The sequence below is a fragment of the Equus przewalskii genome, chromosome 28, assembly GCF_037783145.1.
Source record: "Equus przewalskii isolate Varuska chromosome 28, EquPr2, whole genome shotgun sequence".
Classification (NCBI taxonomy): domain Eukaryota; kingdom Metazoa; phylum Chordata; class Mammalia; order Perissodactyla; family Equidae; genus Equus; species Equus przewalskii.
In genome coordinates, this window is record NC_091858.1 from 29,827,647 (window position 1) to 29,849,851 (window position 22,205).

The 22,205-nt window shown below is 34.1% G+C and overlaps 1 long non-coding RNA gene across 1 annotated transcript in view; it reads left to right on the top strand.

Annotated features, from left to right (window-relative positions):
- Nucleotides 1-22,205, top strand: part of LOC139080067 (uncharacterized) — a 61,386-nt gene that overhangs the window by 33,373 nt on the left and 5,808 nt on the right. Inside the window, exons 3-4 of the long non-coding RNA XR_011534215.1 lie at nucleotides 10,367-10,511; nucleotides 11,417-11,590. This is a non-coding gene — a long non-coding RNA (uncharacterized lncRNA). The remainder of the gene's footprint in view (nucleotides 1-10,366; nucleotides 10,512-11,416; nucleotides 11,591-22,205) is intronic.

Genomic DNA, 22,205 nt, shown 5'->3' on the forward strand with positions numbered 1-22,205 from the left:
CCTCAAGTTAAACAGGAAAAACAGCAAATTGGTTTGATATCTACGGTTCCCCTCAGGTACCCAGCTTCAGTAACACTGAAAGATGCCCTAAGGGATCTCTTGTATTCCAGATATACTCTTCCTTATCTGCATTGTGGGATAGTAGTACAATTTCCCGTTGGTAATCAGGATCAATTACCTCATCCAGTTTGGTAAGTCTCTTCTTTGCCTATTGATTCAGGGGCGTGAAGATCTCCAAGTGGTCAGGTGGCCATCCTCCAGTTCAATGGAATCGTTGTGTCTCTTGGTCAAAATATTCCTCCTTTTGGAACTTACACTTCCAGGCAAGCAGAGCATGAAGTTTCCAGGACAGGAAGCAAAAATTCTGTTACTGGGTCACTAAGAATAATAGTAAGTGGCGCCACTGCCATTTCCACACATTTTATCGCATGCAACCAACTGGGGGGAGCAGAAGACACAGGCCTATTCCAGAACACAGGTTGCTGGCTGCAAGCTTTCAGCAGGCCTTGGACATCAGTCATTTTGTTTTGCAGAGAGAATCTGTACAGTGTGTCACCTGAAGGTCAAGATTAATTCAAATATGATGGTTCACAACAGAATTATAGAAGTAGATCTAAAATCAAGAGAAAATTGCAGAGACTCTAAAGGCAAAATTAGAAATCTCTAAACACCCCCTGAGAGTAGAGATGGTACAAGAATCTTGGAGCTAGGGAACAGGTGCTCTAAAGACACTGTCTGCTACAGAGGTCCGGGTATTATTGGTCCTTTGAAAATGTAAGCCGAGACTGGCCAGTCACCTAGTAAATTATGGGATTAACACATGCAGTTTGTTTTTAAACTGGAAATCTTCAGATTTTATTTTTGATGGTGACACTTGGATTTGTTCTGAATATCCACAAGGTTGCTGCAAAAAGATGACCATGTTCATGCTTGAGAAAAGGATCAGAGTATGTTTAACCTCCAACTAAGTTTCTTGGATGAAGGCCTGGAAGAGAGCCTGTGAAGCAGTTGGCATCTCCCTCACCACTCTGTACCGTGTCCTGAATATCCAGGAGAGAATGTTTTTTTGAAATATGCCTTTTAATCTGTTTTTTAACATTATTCTCACCAAAATTGTTCCCTTGCTTTGATCCTAGAGATGTTGCCTTTTCAGATGGCTTTATGCCTAGATGAATTTGCATTTGGAGCTTTAAGAGGTCATGTGGTTGGACTGTGTTTTAGAGAAGATTCTGATGCTAACAAGGGGTTTACCTTGCCAGTGCATATGAGTTTTAAAGAAAAAAAAGAAGTAAGTAGAAGTGTCTTAGAGATTAGCTAAAGACATGTGGCTTTAAATAGTATCTTCTACCAAAAACTTTAGAATATAATTTTGAAAGTGGTTGGAGTTTTGAAAGAACTTGACCAAGCTATAGAATGCCAAATCATGATGCTTTACAAATGACATCTCAATTAAACTTTAAAAGAAAATTTGCCAAATTGTTTGAAGAGTTAAAAGTTGATAAAACACGGGAAATGGAACTAGCTGATTCCATTGGAACACAATTTTGTCCACCTCAAGAACTAGCTCTGGATGGTTCCACTGGAAAACGGGAAAACATTTTCAAGATTTTGGAAGTGTCAAAGTAGTTCATACTATAAACAATAACTATTTTTTCTGAAAGAGACCCACGAGAAATTATTCTTGGAAAAGATTTTACCGATTTGGCAAAGCTTTCAGTCATCGAAATGATGCTACCAACTTCTGTGATAGCAGACATCTTCCTCTTAAAAAAAATTAAAACCACTCAACTGAGGAAAGAATATAATATTAATGATGGACCTCTGAAAAGGCTACCAGTGAGAAAGGAAGAGATTGATTAAAAATACTGAATGGACCAAATAAAGTATATATCTGGCTATATTTGGTAACCAGACTCACTCTCTAAAAGAGAAATAGGCACATCTTTGTGGTAGATTGACTTGTATGTAGCAAGAGGGGAAGAGAGAAAGGGGTCCAGATGGAGAGAGAAAAGAGTAGCCTGGAGAGGATATTGATTTGGGGAAAATATAATATCTTAGATTAACTTTAAAGCAATACAAGATACTTAAGTAAAAATATAAAAAGTAGAATGCAGGTTATAAAGATAAGAGTGGGCTTTTCCTTGAAATCAAGGACAAAGGCTGTTTTAAGTAACAAGCAAGTGATAGAAATAACAGACTATCTACATTAATTTTATCAGGCAACTTTGCTTTTTCAAATGATATTAATTGGAAATAGACAAATGTTGAGTTTTACAGGAGTAGGATTACTTTAAGGGAAGATAATATATTACAAGCTTTAAACATTAAAGACTGTGTCTTTTTTTCCATAAATCTTCTAGTACTTAATAATGTTACTTATCTTTGGTTTAATAATAGCAATTATAAATTAATGAACATCTATTGAGCATTGATTCCATTTTAAACACTGAGCACTATTTAGTAGAAAATAATTTTATTCTTATTTTACTCTTGAGACTAACCTGTCCAAGGTGAAAAATAAAAGTTGGTGAGTGGTGAAAGACTGGACTCAACTTCGATCACTTGGAAGGTAATAACATGGTTACTTAGAAGTAGTTATTTCAAAATCCTCACAGGAGTTTAAGATGCATTATTTCTGCTTCATGTTTCTGAGAAGAGTAGTTTATTTGACTGCATCGACAATAATAGGACCATAAAAAACAAAAGATCCTTGTAGAATCTGTTCAAAAAAAGCCATTTATGAAAAAATAGCCAATCATTTTCTGGCCCCCTGTTTTCAGTGGGGGAATTTTCAAGTGTACATACAACTTCATGTATATGTCTGTTTGTTTCTTTGTTTTCTCTCTCATGTCTGTAACACTTTGAAAGAAGGCATTGTAAAAATCTTGGGCATTGCAGAATTGCTATAAAGCTGAGGTGAATTCTCCTGTAACATAGCTGCAGTACGAAAATTTCAAAGAACCTACACGGTCAGAACAAAACAAGGGTTTCTGACACTGGTAGGAAACGTTTTCCCCAGAGTGTCAAGTTGGGAGAAAAAAGACACTTAAACATTTTAAGAAATAAGTATTTCACAAGATTTTTGCCTTTTCAACTTGAATTTAATGATGCAGAATCATGTTCTAAGGAACAGGAAAAGCTTTTACAGATATAAGTGTTTCCATAACATTTCTGCTAATTTGCTTACAGATACCATACATGCACCTTTTACCACAAACTTATGTAGAAATAGCTGTTATCATAGACTACAATAATCTTAGAAAATGTGCAATAAGTTATATTCATTTCTGTGCTCTATTTAAAATGAAAGTCTATTTATATATAAAAGTAAACCGTACCTTTATTGCAAAGGAAGATAAATTTCCCCGACTAATGTTATTTTAAAAATTGTTAAGAAATTAAGGACAAATAAGTTTTTGACATCAGTAGTGAGTTCTCAAAAAGACAAACATTAGAGAAAAAATTAATTCTAGAGATTTAGAGATTTTTTTTTTTTTTACTACATTTAGAGATTTAGAATAAAGTGGCCCGTACGTAGTTTTCCTTCAATAGCACAGGTATGAAGTTTAAACATCATGATCTCTACAGGATTTGAAGAGTTATTTGAGTCGTATTTTATAGGAGCTGCAAAAAGGCCAGAACGAATCAGACTGAAATTGATAAATATGTGAAATGAACAACATTCTATTAATTCAATGCTTCAGCAGGCCATGGAAGTACTTAAATGGGGCAGTGGGGAGAAGGGAGACCGACAATCAGATAAGCAGAGAGCTCTAATTAAAGATGTAAAGCAAGGTGGACACAGGTTAGAGTACTGGGGCAGGAGAGAGACGGAGTGCTACAAAAACAAACCAATCTAGGGTCAAGAAGCAGGAAAACAGGTGAAGTAACTGGTGTCCCAGTTGCTGTTGCTAGTTCACAAGCCATCCCAAAAGGAAGTGATAAAATAACCATTATATTAAGCTCACAGATTGTCTGGGTCCAGAGTTCAGCTGGGGCATGGAGCAGATGATTTTTTCCTTTGCACATTTCTGTTCCAAATGGGGTGGAACAGAAACTTTCACTGGAAGTGAGCTTTCAGTTTGAAAACCAGGTACATCTCAGGCACACCAGCACAAATTGCACAGAGGAAGTGCACATGAGACTGGAGATTTTGCTGTCAACATCATTATAAAATAAAGGCCACCTCAACTGGATACTATGGCAAAGAAGCTGTGCTGGATGATCTGAGTGGAATATTGCTGCCCTGACTGACAGCAGTGTCTTTTAATTGGCTTTATACACAAGTACCGCTCTCTAAAAGCACCACACAACACCTTATGTGTATTTAGTCAAGAGGTTATTGCATCCTCAATTATGGGTTAGCAATTTTAACAAATGATGATAAAATAAGCTTAAACTAAAGCTGGACTGATCAACTTTTTTTATTGAGATAAAATACCATAAAAGTCATCCATTTAAAATATACAATTCAGAGGTTTTCAACATATTTACAAACTTGTGCAACCATCCCCAGTACTGTCTAATTCAAGACAATTTCATCACCCTGAAAGGTAATCCCATACACATTAGCAGTCACTATCCATTTTCCCTACCCTCCAGTCTCTGGAAACCACTAATCCACTCTGTTTTTATGGATGTGCCTATTGGGGCTTTTAAATGGTATCATATAATATGTGGCCTATGCTTCTGGTTTCTTTCACTTAACATGTTTTCAATGTTCATGTATGTTGTAGCATGTATTAGTACTTCATTATTATGACTGAACATTATCCCATGGTACTGATAGAACATATTTTATTTTTCCACTTATCAATTGAGGAACACTTGGATTTTTTCAACTTTCTGGGCTATTATGAATAATGCTGCTATGAACATTCATACACAAGTTTTTATACGGACCTATGTTTTCAATTCTTTCAATAACTAGGAAGGAAAGTACTAGGTCATATGGTAGCTATGTTTAAGATCTTGAGGAACTGCCAAATCGTTTTCCAAAGTGGATGCTCCATTTTACATTTCTACTAGCATTGCATGAGGATTCCAATGTCTCCACCTCCTCACTAAAATTGATCTCTCCTTTGGATCGTAGCTATCCTAGTGAGTATGAAATGGTATATCATTGTGGTTTCCATTTGAATTTCTTTAATTACTAATGATGTTGAGTGTCTTTTCATATGCTTATTGACCATTTGAATATCTTCTTTGGAGAAATGTCTATTCAAAAATTTTTGCCCACTTTTAAATTGGGTTATTTATCTTTTTGTTGTTGAGTCATAAAAGTTATTTATGTACTCTGAGTAATAGTCCTTTATCGAATATATTATTTGCCAATATTTTCTCCCATTCTGTTGGTGGTTATTTCATTTTCTTGATGGGGCCCTTTGAAGGGCAAAAATTTTTAATTTTATGTCCAATTTATCCATTTTTTCTCTTTTTCTGGTGGTTTTTATGTCATATCCAAGAAACCATTGCCTAACCCAAAGTCAGAGATTTATGCCTATGTTTTCTAAGATTTTTAGAATTTTAGCACTTACTTTCAGGTCTTTGACCCATTTGGGGTTAGTTTTGTAAATGATATGAGTTAGGGGTTCAAGTTACAACTTTTACGTGTGGATATTCAATTGTCACAGCATCATATCTTGAAAATACTATTGTTTCCCCATTGAATTATCTTGGCATCCTTGTTAAAATTGAATTGACCATAAGTGTAAAGATTTATACCCTGACTCTTAATTCTATTCCACTGATGTATTTGCCTATCCTTATGCCAGTACCACACTCTCTTGATTACTCCAGCTGTATGCAAAGTTGGGAATCGGGAAGTGAGTCCTCCAACTTTGTTCTTTTTCAAGACATTTCTGGCTATTCTGGATCCCTTTCATTTCCACCTAAATCTTAGAATCTGCTTGTTAATTTGTGCTTAAAAAAAGAAAACACCAGCTGAGATTTTGTTAGGAATTGTATCAACTCTGAGATTGATTTGGGTGTGTTGCCACCTTTACAATAATAAATTGTAATTTTCTAATCCATTAACATGGGATGTCTTTCCATTTATTTAGGTGTTCTTTAATTTTTTTCAGCAATATTTTGTTTTTGTAGTTTCAGTGTATATGCCTTGGATTTCTTTTGAAAAATTAATTCCTGAGTATTTTATTTTTTTAGATATTGTAAATGAATTTGTTTTCTCACACACATCAAAAATCTTTGTTCACTGCTAGTGTACAGAACTATGATGAATTTTTGTTTCTTGATTGTGTATCCTGCAACCTTGATACACTGATATATTAGCTTTAATAATTTTCTCTTTTGGGCAGATTCTTTTGGATTTATTTATAAGATTATGTCATCTGTGGGGGCTGGTCCCATAGCCTAGTGGTTAAGTTCATATGCTCCAGTTCAGCAGCCCAGGGTTTCGCTGGTTCAGATCCTGAGCATGTACCTGGCACCACTCATCAGGCCATGCTGAGGCGGTATCCCATATAGCACAACCAGAAGGACCCACAACTACAATCTACAACTACTTATTGGGGGTTTGGGGGACTTTGGAAAGAAGAAGAAGAAGGAGGAGGAGGAAAGAGGAAGAAAGAAGAAGATTATGTCATCTGTGAATGGAGACAGCTTTAATTTTTATTTTCACGTATATGCTTTCCCCCACCTCCCTTCTTCATGCCTTCTTTAGCTCTAGCTAAAACCTCCAGTATGACTTTGAATAGAAGTGACAAGGGTGGACATCCTCATCTTGTTCATGGTCTTAAGGGAAAGCTTTCAGTATACTATTATTTTGCAATTATTTGTGAAGAATTGGTGTTGATTTTTCTTTAAATATTTGGTAAAATTCACCAGTTAACCCATCTGATATAGATCTATTTAGATTCACTATTTCTTCTTGAGTCAGTTCCAGTAGTTTCTATCTTTCTAGGAATTTGTCCATTTCATCTAGGTAATCTAATTTATTGGCAGACAATTGTTCATAGTATTCTCTGATAGTCCTTTTTTATTTTTGTAACACTGGTAAGAATGATCTCTCCTTGATTCCTGATTTTAGTAACTTGTCTTCTCTTTTTTTTCTTGCTGTGTCTATCTAAAGGTGTTTCAATTTTGTTGGTTTATTCAAAGAAACAACTTTTAGTTTTTTTTATTTTCTCTGTTGTTTTTCCATTCTTTATTTAATTTATTTTCACTCTAATCTTTATTATTTCCTTCTTTCTTCCTGTTTAGATTTAGCTTGCTATTGTTTTCTAGTTTCTTAAGGTAGTAAGTTATTGATTTGGGACTTTTCTTCTTTCTATGGGCATTTATAGCTGTGAATTTCCTTCTGAATATTGCTTTAGCTATGTCACAAGTTCTGGTGTATTGTTTTTATTTTCCTTCATTTCTAAGTATTTTCTAATTTCTCTTACAATTTCTTGAGTTATTATTTAGGAATGTGTTGTTAAATGTCTACGTATTCGTAAAGTTTCCTAAATTTCCTTCCATTGTTAAGTTTTAATTTCATTCCATTGTGTTAGACAACATTTGCTGTACGATTTCAACCCTTGGGAATTAATTCAGATTTATTTTATGGTCTAGCGTATGGTCTCTCCTGGATATGTTCCATGTGGCCTTGAGCAAAATGTATGTTCCACTGTTATTGACTGAGTATTCTACAGCTTGTGCTAGGTGTAGCTGGTTTATAGCATTGTTCAAGTTTCTATCTCCTGGTAGATCTTCTGTGTGGTTGTTCTATTCTTCATCGAAAGTGGTTATTGCTGTAGCCAACTATTGTTACTGAATTGTCTATTTCTTTCATATGTCGATATAAAATATCCTTCTTTGTCTCTTGTAACAATTTTGTTTTTAAAGTCTATTTTGTCTGATATTAGTTTGTATGGTACATCTTTCTCTATCCTTTTATTTTCAACCTATTTGTGTCTAAGTCTAAAGTGTGTCTGTTGTGGACAGCATGTAATTTGATCATTTTTAATACATTCTATAAATCTCTATTTTGATTGGAGTGTTTAATTCATTTACATTTAATGAAATTATCAAGAAAGTAGCATTTATATCTTCCATTGTGCTGTTTGTATGCTATTTGTCCTATGTCTTTTTTGTTTATTCCTCCATTACTGTGTTCTTTTGTGTTAAACAGATATTTTCGAAGTGTACAATTTTAATTTCCTTGTCATTTCTTTTATTACAATTTTTGAGTTATTTTCTTGATGATTGCCCTGTGGATTATAATTAACATCTTAACTTATAATCATCTAGTTCAGGTTAACACCAATTTGATAGTCTATGGATCTCCACTTCTGTACTGCTCCATATGTTCCCCTCCTGCATGTTATTAAAATTGCATCTTAATACATTATACGCCTGTCAGTATAGTTTAATAATTATTGCTTTATGCAGCTGTATCTTAAATCTGACGGGAGGAAAAAGAGTATATATATATAAGAGTTTATCCTACTTGAAGTTTGTTGAATTTTTTGGATAGGTATATTAATGTTTTTCTTTAAATATGGAAAGGTTTTGGACACCATTTATTCAAATATTTCTTGTGTCTACTTCTCTCCTCTATTTCTGGGACTCCCGTTATGTTTATGTTAGTATACTTGATAGTTTCCCACAGATCTCTGAGTCTCTATTCATTATTCTTCATTCTTTTTGTTCAGTTTCTCAGACATTTGCCATTGATTGTTTTCAACAAATGCACCTAAGAAAGAGCTGTTTGTAATGTGCAAGTTTTGAGTCATGTCAAATAAAGGCACTCCCTATGTGTGGATGTTTCCAGGAACTGTCAGATGATCATAATGCTCTGAAGATGGGGCTTTTGGGTAATTCTTACCCATGTCCCCCCACCACCACTCCACCTCCAGTGGCTACTAGGGTGCTGGTTGTCATGAATACTGTAATTGTAGGGCTGTTGATTTTCAGGTCTACTATTGAGCTGGTGTATGGGAATAGGGCAAATTAAAACATCACAGTGTTCATTGTTCAGTCATTTTTTTTCTTGAGTAAACGTTTCTCAGATTATTCAAAGCCTTTGGTTAATTTTCGGACTTGGGATAAAGTTGATTTTGACAATTTTTGCAGTGTTCTCATTGTACTTATGGAGGTATAGGCTTTTGTAAGTAAGGAAGTCCTTACTCTGCCATTCCTGCTGATGTCACTGCACTGATCAATTTTAGCTTTTTTAAAAAAATAATTTAGTTGGCACAAAACTTGTGATGCTCTTGGGTCATCATTAACAATATCAACTCTCAGTTTCTGATTGAACTTTAAATGCTAGGTGATGTAATTTTGGTTATTGAAAAGTTATATAAGGCAACATTTCCTATTAATTCTCTTGCTGGCAAAAAAAGGGACAATTTTAGTAACACTAAAAAATGCAAAATTTACTCCTTTTATAGACATTGTAAGGATTACCATTTCTTTTTTTAAAAAGTCATTGTAATTCTTTTCATCACTGAAACCAGTGATAACAATGGACAGTTTACATTTACATAAACAGAAAATATTCTGTTTATTCTATTTTTTAGCAAACAAGCAATGTAAACTTTCATTACCGGGATAAGAATTTCTAGCATTTGTAATAACAAGCATATTTCATAAAGATAGTCTGGAGATTAAAAATGGAAAGATAAAGGCAGTTTAGGTAATTTAATTTAAATGTATTTATGATGGTATTATATCAAACAGATTGTTTACTCAGCACACTGCTAAAGTTGTTTCTTGTTTCAGAGAGAAAGAATTTACTCACAGTTAAGACTTTCGGTCTCAGATACATTAAAAAACAGAGGAAAAGAGAACTTAGAAAACATCCTAATAGCCTGGACGCAATACAGGGACCAAAATGTAATTTGGCTGAACACGATGCCCAATTCTCTGAGAAGTTTCTGCTTTCTGATACATATTCTTCATCTCAGGAGTGAAAACACGAGACAGAATCAGCTTGAGGAACTCTCAAATTTCATAACTACCTTACATTAGAAGAGGAAAGGGGTGAGAAATGGAAAGGCTATATAATGAAAAATGCACTGGACTTGAGTCAAAAGGTCAGAATTTGGCTCCTACCTCTGTTATAATTAGCTATGGGATTATATGGTTAGTGGGATATATTTTATTTATTTGTTTTTAAGAATCAGAGGTCTCAGCTCTCAGAAGTGGAGAACAATAATAAATTGGCTAACATGTGAATGAAATGAGAGTACATGAGAAAGTTGGAATATTTTATGCCTTTATAAATGGTACAAGTGAGCTGTTCGATGTCATCACAATTAATGTTCTCTCAAGGAAGCTTCTGTCCATTAACTGTGTATGATTCTGTTTTCCCTCTCCTGCCAACCTGCAGATGATGATGATGTATTTCAATTTGCACACACAGGAATTTCCCATTGTAATCAGGATTTCGCACATTGAAATGCATGTCTTCATATGTCCTTGAGTCTATAAATTGGCACACAAAGCTCAGCTCAGAAAGTCTCCTCCGTGTAGGACAGTACCTGGAGAATATTTTGGATGCTGCTAAGGTAATTGGACTCTTCCTGAGAGTTCTCAGGTAATGGTTTTTCACTATAAAGAAAACATTCTCTTCCAGTGTCATCAGCTGCCTGTTTGTGGCTTGGTGGGAAGAAAAAGGGTGTTAGGGAACATCGCAATAACTTAACTTGCAACCTGCTGTTATGGACCTGACAGCTGAATAGATGCTTTTTCTCTGTGGGAGACTGTTAACCTGTTACCAGCAAGTCTGATTCTTGCTGAACCCAGTGCAATATTAATGGAAAGCCACAGGGAGAAGAGGAGAGGTGAGTCCCAGGTCATGCTAGGCTGTTACTCTTGTAGTTAATCACCTCCCGTTCCTGTTAGAAGTTTCCATTTCCTGCCTCTTTGAATTAAACCGAATTGGATTTGTTCAGGATGTGACCACACACAGAGAAATATTTTAGAGTTTGCAATTGAGAGGGTGGATCAAACAAAGAAGTAATCTGGTCAACTTCAAAAGATTCATGTGTAGAAAATTCAGATAATAGTTTCACTTGATTGAGAGAAACTTCTGAAAGTTTGCACAAAATATTTGATAACAAATAAATTTCATTTTTTACGTTATTTTTGTAAGAGAAAACTTGTTTTAACTTGTTAAAATTATAAAATTTAAATATATTTAAAATTTGACAAGTTAGAGAAGTACATAATATAAGGCCTTAAATTCATTACATTTATTGTTTACCTTTAGAGAGAGTTTCATCCAACTAACATAAATGAGAATTTATATTGCTTTCAAAAATGTTCTATGTTAACTTCTATAAACTTTCATGCTTAAATTTGAATTTCTTTCTTTGTCAGGTTGGTTTTCTCTTTGGTGAGGAAGATTTTCCCCAAACTAACATCCATTGCCAATCTTCCTCTTTTTTTTTTTTTCTTTTGCTTGAGGAAGATTAGCCTTGAGCTAACATCTGTGCCGCTATTCCTCCACTTTGTCCATGGGATGCCTCCACAGCATGACTGATGAGTGGAGTAGGTCCGTGCCCGTGATCTGAACCTGCGAACCGAGGCTGCTGAAGCAGAGTGAGTGGAACTTTAACCTCTCAGCCAGGGGGCTGGCCTCCAGGTTGGTTTTCTCTATTTCTCCCTTTCTTATCTCTCTCTGCTACCATTCATTCATCTCTTCCAAATAAAATATGGCAGGCAGTGTGCTGGCAGCTGGGGATGCGATAGTGAGCAACAAAACATGGTCCCTGTTTTTGCGGAACTTACCTCACAGTAGAGGGCGCAGACATGAATCAATTGTATGAGAGACTAAAATTTCAATTTCATTGATACGAAGGAACTGTTGACCTAAGCTGCTGATTGTTATGACTCACCCCGCCAATTAATGAGAACACTAGTATCACAGTCAGCCCTCCATGTCCAGCAAGATGTGGGAAGACATACTTTTGTACCATGCTATCATAGGTGTGATATATTAACAGAGTAAGGTTTTTCCTGTTGGTGCTGAGGAGACATACATTTAGGTGCTCAAATCAACATTTTCCTTTCATGTTGTTCATATGATAGATCATGAAAATTTATTCACTGTTACCATGTGAAACTATCCTTAGTATCATTTCCCATTTATTTTATTTGAGTTTTTATATTTTGAAGTACTGTTAGAAGAAATGAATTGTACAGTTTTCTTAAATTTCGTATTAGAGGGGTAATAATTAAATGTTTAGACTTTTGCTGTTGTTATAAGGCAGGCAAAGTTTTGATTTTTCAACAATGATTCCTCAGGTGACCATATGTTATTTATAAAAAAGCATTCAATAAATGATTTATTATAAACTCTTGGCACAGTCCCTGGAACATGGTGATTTACTTGCTGTTCCAAGAGTACAAGAAAATCAAATTTTAGATTTTTCTAGATTTACCTGAATTCCATGTCAGAAGTTTGGTAAACTTCTTTTTTTATTATACAGATGTACGTAGTTAAAGTAGTCATTGATAAAGACATTTTCTTTCAGAAGCCAAAAAAAAATCATTGTAAAAATGTTCAGAATGGGAAATTAGCCACAGAAGGAACTGATAGCAAGCTTTATGTAAGCTTTGAATCATAGCATACATATACATTGTTTTCCTAGAATGCTAATTACAGTTGATAGCAAGGACATAAAAATGTTACTGTATATTCACAACTATTTAAGTTATGTTCAATTTAGGCATATTATCTCTGGCCTCTCATGGACTACTCCAGTACTTTTTAAAATCCCTGCCACCTTGTTCATTAATGCATCTTCAAAACAGGGCATACTGTTCAATTCTCTTTGTATGATAGATTTAGTGATGGTTTAGTGGTATACAGTTGAGAAAACCTTGAAAAGCAACTTGATTTTGTTGAAGATGATCATATAAAGGACATAGTTTTTCAAGAAACTTTCTTGATATTGAGAACCAACATGCCACCTAAAGACGTTGTGTTTGCTTGATTAAACACTGTCCATATGGTTAAAACAAAAGAACATATAACCTGAAAGAAAATTTTCACACATTTTGCTGAGACTATTATCTTACGGTGCTTCAAAAATTTCTACTTACTAACAATTTAGTGTTTTACCCTATTTTAATATTATTTCTTTTCTTCTATATTTAATTTCAAAATATTTCTGTATTTTGTAATTTCCATTGTAGGTCGTGCAATAAAAGTCTTAATATACTTGGAGAAAAGTTATTCTTGTTTAACCCACACAATTTAGTTCTCCATTTTTATGAGTATTTTTTAATCATTTTGATTTCACAGAACCTTGGAAGGTTTTCTGTCCTTTTGCTGTGACTATTATCTGGTGGTGAGTTATGCAATTCTACTTAAAGATAATTGATCTCGCCTCTTTATTGTAATGTTTTCTGTACGATATGAGAAGAGTCTAAAGTATTTTGAGACTTTTTTTTAGTTTTATTTTTTCCATTGTAGGTTATGGGAATAATACTTTGGACCTCTAAATGACATATTTTATGAAATGTCACACTAGATTAATTCAGGTAAATTAGCTCTGGTCCATTTATATGCATATTTTTAATCTTTTTGTGATCACAGAAATGTTTTAAAAACTAATGAAAAAATAGACCTTTTGCCCAGAAAATGTATATGAGACAAACTCACATAAATTTGTGCATTTACAGAAGGATCATTAACTTGACAACTTTGACATTCTAGAGACTTGTATGTGCAGGTACCTACGCATGTGGAGAAAACTGGACCATTTAAGAAGGTCTCCAAGATATACAAGTGCATTATTTGAAAAACAGGCTTGCTAAATGTAGAACTAGCAGGAATGCTGTGTCATGAACACCTACATTTGTGGGGAGCATGGCATGGAGCATAGTGACCCGGGACAGATTGTTGAAGAAATGAGGAAGAGAATTGTGGATGATTTAGTTGATACCTAGAGGTCGCTAGAAAAAGGAAATTCCAGCTTAGACTCAAATTATATTTTATAGAGGAAATCTACTTATGGCGAGACTGACACTACTTATTTCTAAGTTAGGGAGATTTCTGAATCCTATTTAGGATAAAGTTAAGTTCTGAGATTTAACAGCTGAAAATCATATTCACATATAGACATACTTGAGTTTTATATTGAAAGCATATTTCTTAAAAGTGAAAACAGTAGAAGAATTTCTTACTGGTTTGCATAAATGGCATTTCCTGAAAATATAACCAGATTTCTTTATCTCTTAGTAATGAGAATTAGTGTTTTTACTTCTGTACTTTTTCAAGGTGCATTTCTCAGAACCTCAAAGTAGCTTATTCAATGGTAGTCTCTGGTCCAATAAAATTCAGATGTTAATTTTAAATCCCAAACTGTTAAGAGAATTATTTAAATGTTAAATGGTTCCCTTACTAGGATAAGTCTTTCAAGATTTGTAAACTAATTATAGTCTGCATTTCAGGGCTTTAGAGGAATATGCAGCCAGGGCAGGAACTCTTTTGGTTATGGAATATATTTAGGTTTCATTACCTCTCTTTAATAGCTTCCTTGATCCACTTGCCTGCTTAGATCCAGTCCTAGAAGTGAGAAGGTAGCCTTGGTTAATTATGATCATTAATTTAAAAAATTTTTACAGCCAGCCCCAGCTGCCTAGTGGTTAAGTTCAGTGTCCTCCACTTTGGTGGCCCAGGTTCAGTTCCTGGGTGTGGACCTACAACACTCTGTTAGCCACCATGCTGTGCTGGTGGCCCGCATACTAAATAATAGAGGAAGATTGGCACAGATGTTAGCTCAGGGTGAATCTTCCTCTTGGGGAAAAAAATTAAACAAAATAGGCAGAGGGGAGTTAACAGATTTGTATATATTTTATATTCTAAATGTAATTTTCCTTTTATTGGCATTTTCAAACAAAAAAAATAGAATACTATAAGAGACTCCTATCTACCCCTTACCTAGCTTTAACAATCATTAATAGTTTGCCATATTTGGTACATTAATTTCTGTTTTTAAGTGTTATGACATTCTCAACCACTTGAACATATACAGATGAGTGAATAAAACAAAATATACTGCTCAGTGATTTAGCACACACTAAAGCCTGTGTAACACCACCAAGGTTAAGACCTAGAACATTGTTAGTGCCCAGAAACTTCTAGCTCCTTCCTCATAATTTTACATCCTACCAGTCTCCCAAATTTAATCAGTATCTTGAGTTTCACGGTAATCAATTCCTCGCTTTTGTTTATACTTTCATCACTAAAGGATGTGTTCCTAATTACAGCAGTTTTGTCTATTCCCTAAACTTTGTATGAGAGGAGTCATCGCGTAGGTGTTCTTTTGTGTCTGACCTATTAATAATGAGTTTGGAATATTCCTCCACATTAACTTGTGTCATTCTTTCTCATTAATTGTCACATTGTTGTATGAATGTACCACAATTTAATTATCCATTCCACTGATAATAGACATTTTGAGTGAGTTCTAGTTTTGGAATATTATAAAGGATGCCATATAAAAATCTTGTATGTATCTCATTGCACACTTATGCATTCATTGCTCATTTCTGCTGAGGGGAATGTAGGATCATGAGCTATATGGGTAGGCATTTAGGAGATAACACCAATTAGGGCAAGTGAAATCAAGTATGTTAATCATGTTATTTAAGACATTTGTATATATATTGATTTTTCTTTTGTTCTATCAGTAACTCAGAGAAAAAAATAATGTTTTCCCTGTGTACTTGCAGATAGATCTCTTTCTCCTAGTCTTTGGTTTTTTCCAGTTTCCTGCCCTGCCCCTGATTTTTCTCAGGAATGCAGATTGCTGTTCTCTGAAGACTTGACCTTGTGAGTGGGTATGAAATTCCTGTGACTGCGTTGCTCACGGGTTCTAAGTTCTCACACTAGCCCGAACATGCCCTTTAGCAATTAATTAAAAATTTTAGCTGAATACTCTTCCCCTGTTTGTTGGCAGCCCCGGCTTCCTCTCACACGCCACCATGGTCGAAGCAGGACTTGACTCCTGTCTCTCTGGAGGCATTCATCTGAAACTTGTCTGCTTTGACCCTTTCTTTCTCTTTCAGGGAATTTCCCAAAAGTTCTCTCTCCTCAACTGCTGTCTCTCTCTCCCCACCTGCTGTCTCTCTCTCCCTCACACACTCACACATTTGATTTTTTTGAATTTTTTAAATTGTTTATATATCGTTCTTCTGTCATCTAAGATTTTTTATTATAATTTATCTTATTTTTAATATTTATTATGCATTTCCAAATTTCTTAATATGATTCATAAATTTTTCTTCTATAATAAAGATACTTAAGGCAAATGTTCCTTCCAAAGTAAGGACTTCACTCTAATCAGTTGGTTTTAATACAAAGATTGCTTTAGAAATGAATTTAAGCTCCATTTAGATGAAATATGTAGGTCATCATTTTATTATTTTCATTCATATCTATATAAACTATATGATCAGAGACTATGTACAAATATATGTTAATGATTTTGTTTCATGGATATATAAACATACTCTCAATTTGAAGGATGCAACAAAATAATTCAGTTATTCAATTTCTTGATGATCTTACATGTTTTTTTTACTGTTGAATATATAATTTTGAAAATTTTCTATTAAGATTTCCCAGTATAATTTTATTTTCTCAATATATTTTTAAAATTCTAATATTTATTTTTAGAATAGTTAGTTATTTGACACATACTGGATTTTTAGTCAATCTCCTTCATAAATTGTGAATTTTATCACTATATACTTCCCCTCTTAGTACACTTAAATAATGAAGATTTCTAAGATTGAAAATTTCCTTTGGATATAACTTTCATTGTGACCCACTTGTGTAGACTCAAAGGTTTATTTAAAATTACCTGAAGAAAACATTGTAGAATTTTTTAATTGTTTTTTAACTTAATTTTTCCAAGTGTATTTCTTTGCAAAAGTGGAATTCTTGGTTGTAATAGGATAATTGGGCCCATGGTCATTTATTATAACTATAGTCATATCTGATTTTCATATTTTTGTTTACTATTTATTGTATTTTCTTTAATTTTTCCTTACTTCCCTTGTTTTTGCAAGTATACTTGAGTTGCCGCTTTTTTTTTTAATTTGGAATTTCTCAAGAATTTTTCATTTTACTATAGATAACTTCCTTTTCATAGTACTTATAACCTACCATGTATTTCTCTATTATGAAATTCTCTAATTCTCTACTTCTTCTCTTTCTATCTTCCCTAACAAGATCGGACAAACTAAAACACTTTTATATTACTCTCAGCCTCTTCCCGTGAGATTACGACGTACGCCGTATGACTTTTGTAATCTCAAAGCCCACTTAAGCATCTAGTTTTTCCTGAAATGACTGTTACGTTTAATTTTCTGCTGTTATTAGATCTTCTCCCCTGCAGTATATTTCTTCAAAAATCCACATTTAGTATTGAAGCTATGCACTGTCCTTTATTCTGCATGAGCACACACATCTCAAGGCTCAATGACATCACTCATTACTGTCTTCTCATTTTCCTGTATACTGTGGTGTGGATTCTGATTTAGTTGTTTGTTTAGAATTATTTCTGGAATATTTTTCTTACATTTGGTATAAGGATAAATTTTCAAAATCATTGCATTTCCGAAAGTATCCTTTTTCAGTCTGATAACTTAATGATACTTTTACTGGAAACTATACTTATAGCCTGTAGTCCTTATCACTCTGCAGACTGGATATTATACTGTTCTAACATCTTCTAGTTTTCTAGGTGTGTATATGTCATGGTTAGTTGGATTCTTTTGTCTTTTTAGTCAGTTAGCCTTTTTTTTCTTTTTGAGTTTTTTTTTTTTTCCTGAAAGCTTGTAAGGTGAGGTTCATAAATCTTATTCTTTTAGATGCAGAAATAGGTTTGTGCATGTGTGTATTGAGCTTGAATTTCCTTGTTAGGTCTTTCTGTCTTGTTACTGCAATGTTGTTCAAACTGTGTCTGTCTCTTTAAAACATTTTTATTTTTTATTTTTATTAGATTCTGTCTTCTCTGTGTGTTTTTCTTGTTCTTCTTGTCTAGGCTGTTATGTCCATTTAGGTCTATTACTCTTCTAGAATTCCTTATTGCTCTGTGGTTCCGCTAATGGGATTCATCGAGTGACTGAAATCCTGTGAGAGGTAAGGGGCACAATAGTTTCTGCTCTTCTTGATCCTTATCAGTTCCGCATCCGGGCACCTGATTGAAGTTCCATGGTCTCCTCATCTGCAAGCTTTGGCCCTTCTCAGCTGGAGAAGCCAGGGGGTCCTCCAGGGAACACCTACGTGGTCAGATGTAGTCTCACTTCTTGAGGGAGAATGGGAGGTGAGGGGCACAGCCAGATTTTCTACATATTCTTCAATTTCATTTAAATAATGATTCAATTTGAAAAAATGTGATTTATCTACAATTTTTAGGCACCTTTTGAGTGAAATAAAATATATCTGTAATCTGCTTAGTAGATTATATTTATCAATATATCATACTTTTATTACTTGGTAGAAACACTATTAAGTAAGTTCATTCTTATTTCATGTTCTTAAATATTTACAGGATACATGGCTTCCTATGCTAATCCATGATTAAATAGAAAAGAGAATTGCCGAATACTAGTCATTTAGATCTGTGGGCAAAGGAAATTGAAAAATACTAAATTAGATTCCAAAAGTCTCCTTTATTATGCTAGAGTTGAAAAAAATTAAAATAAGGCCTAAGCTTGGTCTTTTTATGATATAATGATATGTTTTAGTCTTTATCCTTTAGTCTTTCTACATTATAAAGACATATTCTTGTATTATACTGTATTCTTCCATTATATTGTGCAGTGAACAACTTATTTACCACATAATACAACTAAATATATTGCTGGATAAATAGTTGGAAAAAGACTTATAAACTGGCATCATTTTTTTGTGGATAAAGAAATAAGATTTTTATAGACACAAAAATAAAATAGCATTTAACAATTTTATTTCACTTCTGTGTGTTTTGAGTAGAATAATTCTTAAGTCTCTTCTAGGAATTTTTTTTTAACCATAAGGTCCTATTTGCAATAGGTCCTATTATATAAATGTCAGGTTAACATTAATTCATGATATAACATTTTGAAAAATATTTTAACGGCAGTAATAGAAGCTAGTATTTGTAATCTTTGGAAAATTATATTTTAAAGGAGAACTGCTTGAAAAACTAACGTTTAATAAAATCATTCTCATGAGAATTTTATGGGTACTTATGCAGTTTCTTAAGTAAATTCTGCAGTAGCATCTTATTTTTTGCTAAAAAAAGGGCTTTTTTTGGTAGACATATTTGCAACTGGTGGTTTGTTGGGTTTATACATTCAAATTTTCCCTTTAAATTAATTTCATGAGTTATATTAACTATTTCTTAAATGAGTTCCATCTCACCAAAAAATTGCCAACTCCATGCAAGGCATAATTTTCCAAATTGCTTCCTACACATACTTAACGGATGATACATTTAACAACAACAAACGACTCTAGGATAGGCAAAGGGAAGTATCGTAAAATATAAAAGAAAATCCTGTTTTGAAAAATCAGAGAGACCTCTTTTATTATTTACCAAACACTTTTGTAGTATCTTAACAATAATAACACATTTAATATTTATAATAACTCTTTGAGGCCATTACTCTAATTTACTGAAGGAGAAATTGAGACACAACCCGGTAACAAACTTAACAGAAGACATCCAGGTGGCAAGTGGCAGAAATGGTCCCCTTGGTGGTCTGTACCCAAGGCCATGCTCTGAGTCTCCTACAATGCTGCCTTGCCTATCAAGGGCTGGCCCCTGGTTTACTGGCCGTGGGAGCTCATGCACATTGCTTAACCTCTCCATCCTATGGTTGTAGCAACTACACAACAGAGATGATTTTCCACAAAGCTTTTCCCATAAAGATGAAACAAAATGATAGAGGCAAATTACTTAGCAGGGTACCTGCCTTCTATTCTTATGTATTAGTTAATTTTGTTCAATTGCAAGTCAAAAAGATGCAGTAGAATCTTTGAAAATGTGGAATTAGACTCAATCATAGTAAAACTTTTATATATTGAGATCAGAGAAGTATTTTGGAAAAATAGACAAATTCCTTTATGTATATAGTGTTACATTTTCCGCTCCATCTTTAATATTAGGCTTTCCCAAAAGGGGCAAGAATAAATCCTGGAAATTATACTAGTACATCTTAATGGTCTTTGTTAAATCCATTGTTGGATTTTTCTTTTTTAAATATACAGATCAATATCAATTTCAATATTTAGACAAGAAATACGTTTAAAAGCTTTTGGGCTATTTGTAACAAACACCCTCTCCCCTACTTGTGTCACAGTCCACTGTTGGATGGAAGGCTATTTAATCGTGTATGTTCCATTAGCCCCGTTAATTCTGTCTATAGTAGCTAAAGTTAGTAGTAAAAAATGGAAAAGCTGCTTTGATCTGCAGTTATTAACCAGAGGGAGCTCCAAACTTCGATTTAAAGCCTTGTATTGTCCGCAGCTTCTGTCCAATGAAAACTCCTCAATTACCTTAAGAGATTGTCTTTACTATGCTTTTACGTTTACAGGGCTTTCTCCTTTTACAAAATTTCAGCTTCCATAGTGCCGAGATGATTTAAGCAATTATTTATGATGGCATTACCTCATTCTCATTTTCTCCTCAGCACAGTTGCGTCTATGTCAGGACCAAGTAGTGTGAGCCAATTGAACTTGCTCCCCTTTCTTTTCTATAATCAATAAGATGTATTCCCTTGAGATCACACTTATTTTTCTCCTTGGATTGGATTCAGTATCCTTTTACCCGGCACATAGAAAAGAAAAAAAGACAAAAGAAAAGTCAAATTGCATTCCAGGTTTCTATTTCCATGTTACTAAATTTTATATTGCTGGCTCAAAATAATTTTATCAACTACATGCAATTAAAGACACACATCTTTAGAAAGTGGGTTGATCAGTTGGTTTTGGTAATGAGATATTCATAACTAAATATGAATTCTACCAATATAGGAAGACAATGTGCCAAATACCCTACATAGCACTTCTATTTCAACATTGAGATCTCCATTATTGTTATTTGTGTCAGGAGGTTACAGATTTCTCATTTTGTGATGAATCGACTTAGAGGCCACCACATTAATTTTCTTTGGTGACATGAGTAGTCTGTGAAGCAAAAGTTAAAACCCAAATACTTTTGCTATACGTTTTGGAATTCAATGGCTTTGGGGTAATAAAAGTCTACTAATATAGCTGAAATACATTTCTATGTAAGTGTTTAGGAGTTGAAAATGATGAGGACAATTTAATAACATAGTTTTGTAGACAGTTTTCAATACTCCATTTAAAATATTTTAATGGAAGCTTGCAGTTCAGCGTCAAGCTTCAAGTCTTAAGCTTCGTAACTAAGAACAGAAGACATGTTAATTTGGCTCATTGTGGTGTTTGGTAAAATTACTACTATGTAACAAATCCTTATCATCTTTAAAAAAAAAAGGCTTACTCTTTGAAATCTCTGGTACAGTTTGTCTAGATCCATTTTTTCCCCTTAACGTAAAAGTTTATTACAAGCTTTGGAAGAGGGGTAAAAACATTGCAGGAGAGATAAAACTAAGATCTAAAAGTTTTATGGAAGTTCTAAACCTTGCCAGGTATATGATATTGTTAAGGCCCAGGTAATTACCAAGCCGACCTGTGTACTTCTGACACGTCGATCCCCCCAAACTGTTGAGTCATGTTCTCAAAAGGAAAACCGATTAGATGTCTAAGCTCCCTGAAGAAACCTCGGAAAAGACTGTAAATTAAGTTTAGAGGGAGCCATAAAGACAGCAGAAATGTGTGGCTGAAAGTCGCACTTGGATTCCAGAGGTCGAAGATGAACAGCTGCCTGATGTGCTCTGTATTACACAGTCCTTAAAAACTCGGAGACTAAAATGCAGTAGAATCGCTATAAAAATAAAGTAACTCCAAGAGTAAACATTTATTTACTCAAAGCATTTCTATATGGAAGGCAAAGTGCAAATGAACTTCAGAGATTGGGATCTGAACAAAGTCTAAATACAAGTTATATGACTTTCTTCTGTCAACTGTGGGATAATTTAAAGGCCACTTAGTATAAACCAGAGATACCAATGCAGAGATACTATTGAAATCTCTCCAATAAAGATTGTGGAATGGATAGGAATGTAATTTATTAAAAACACAGAATTTTCTAGATTGCTCTTCTTCATTC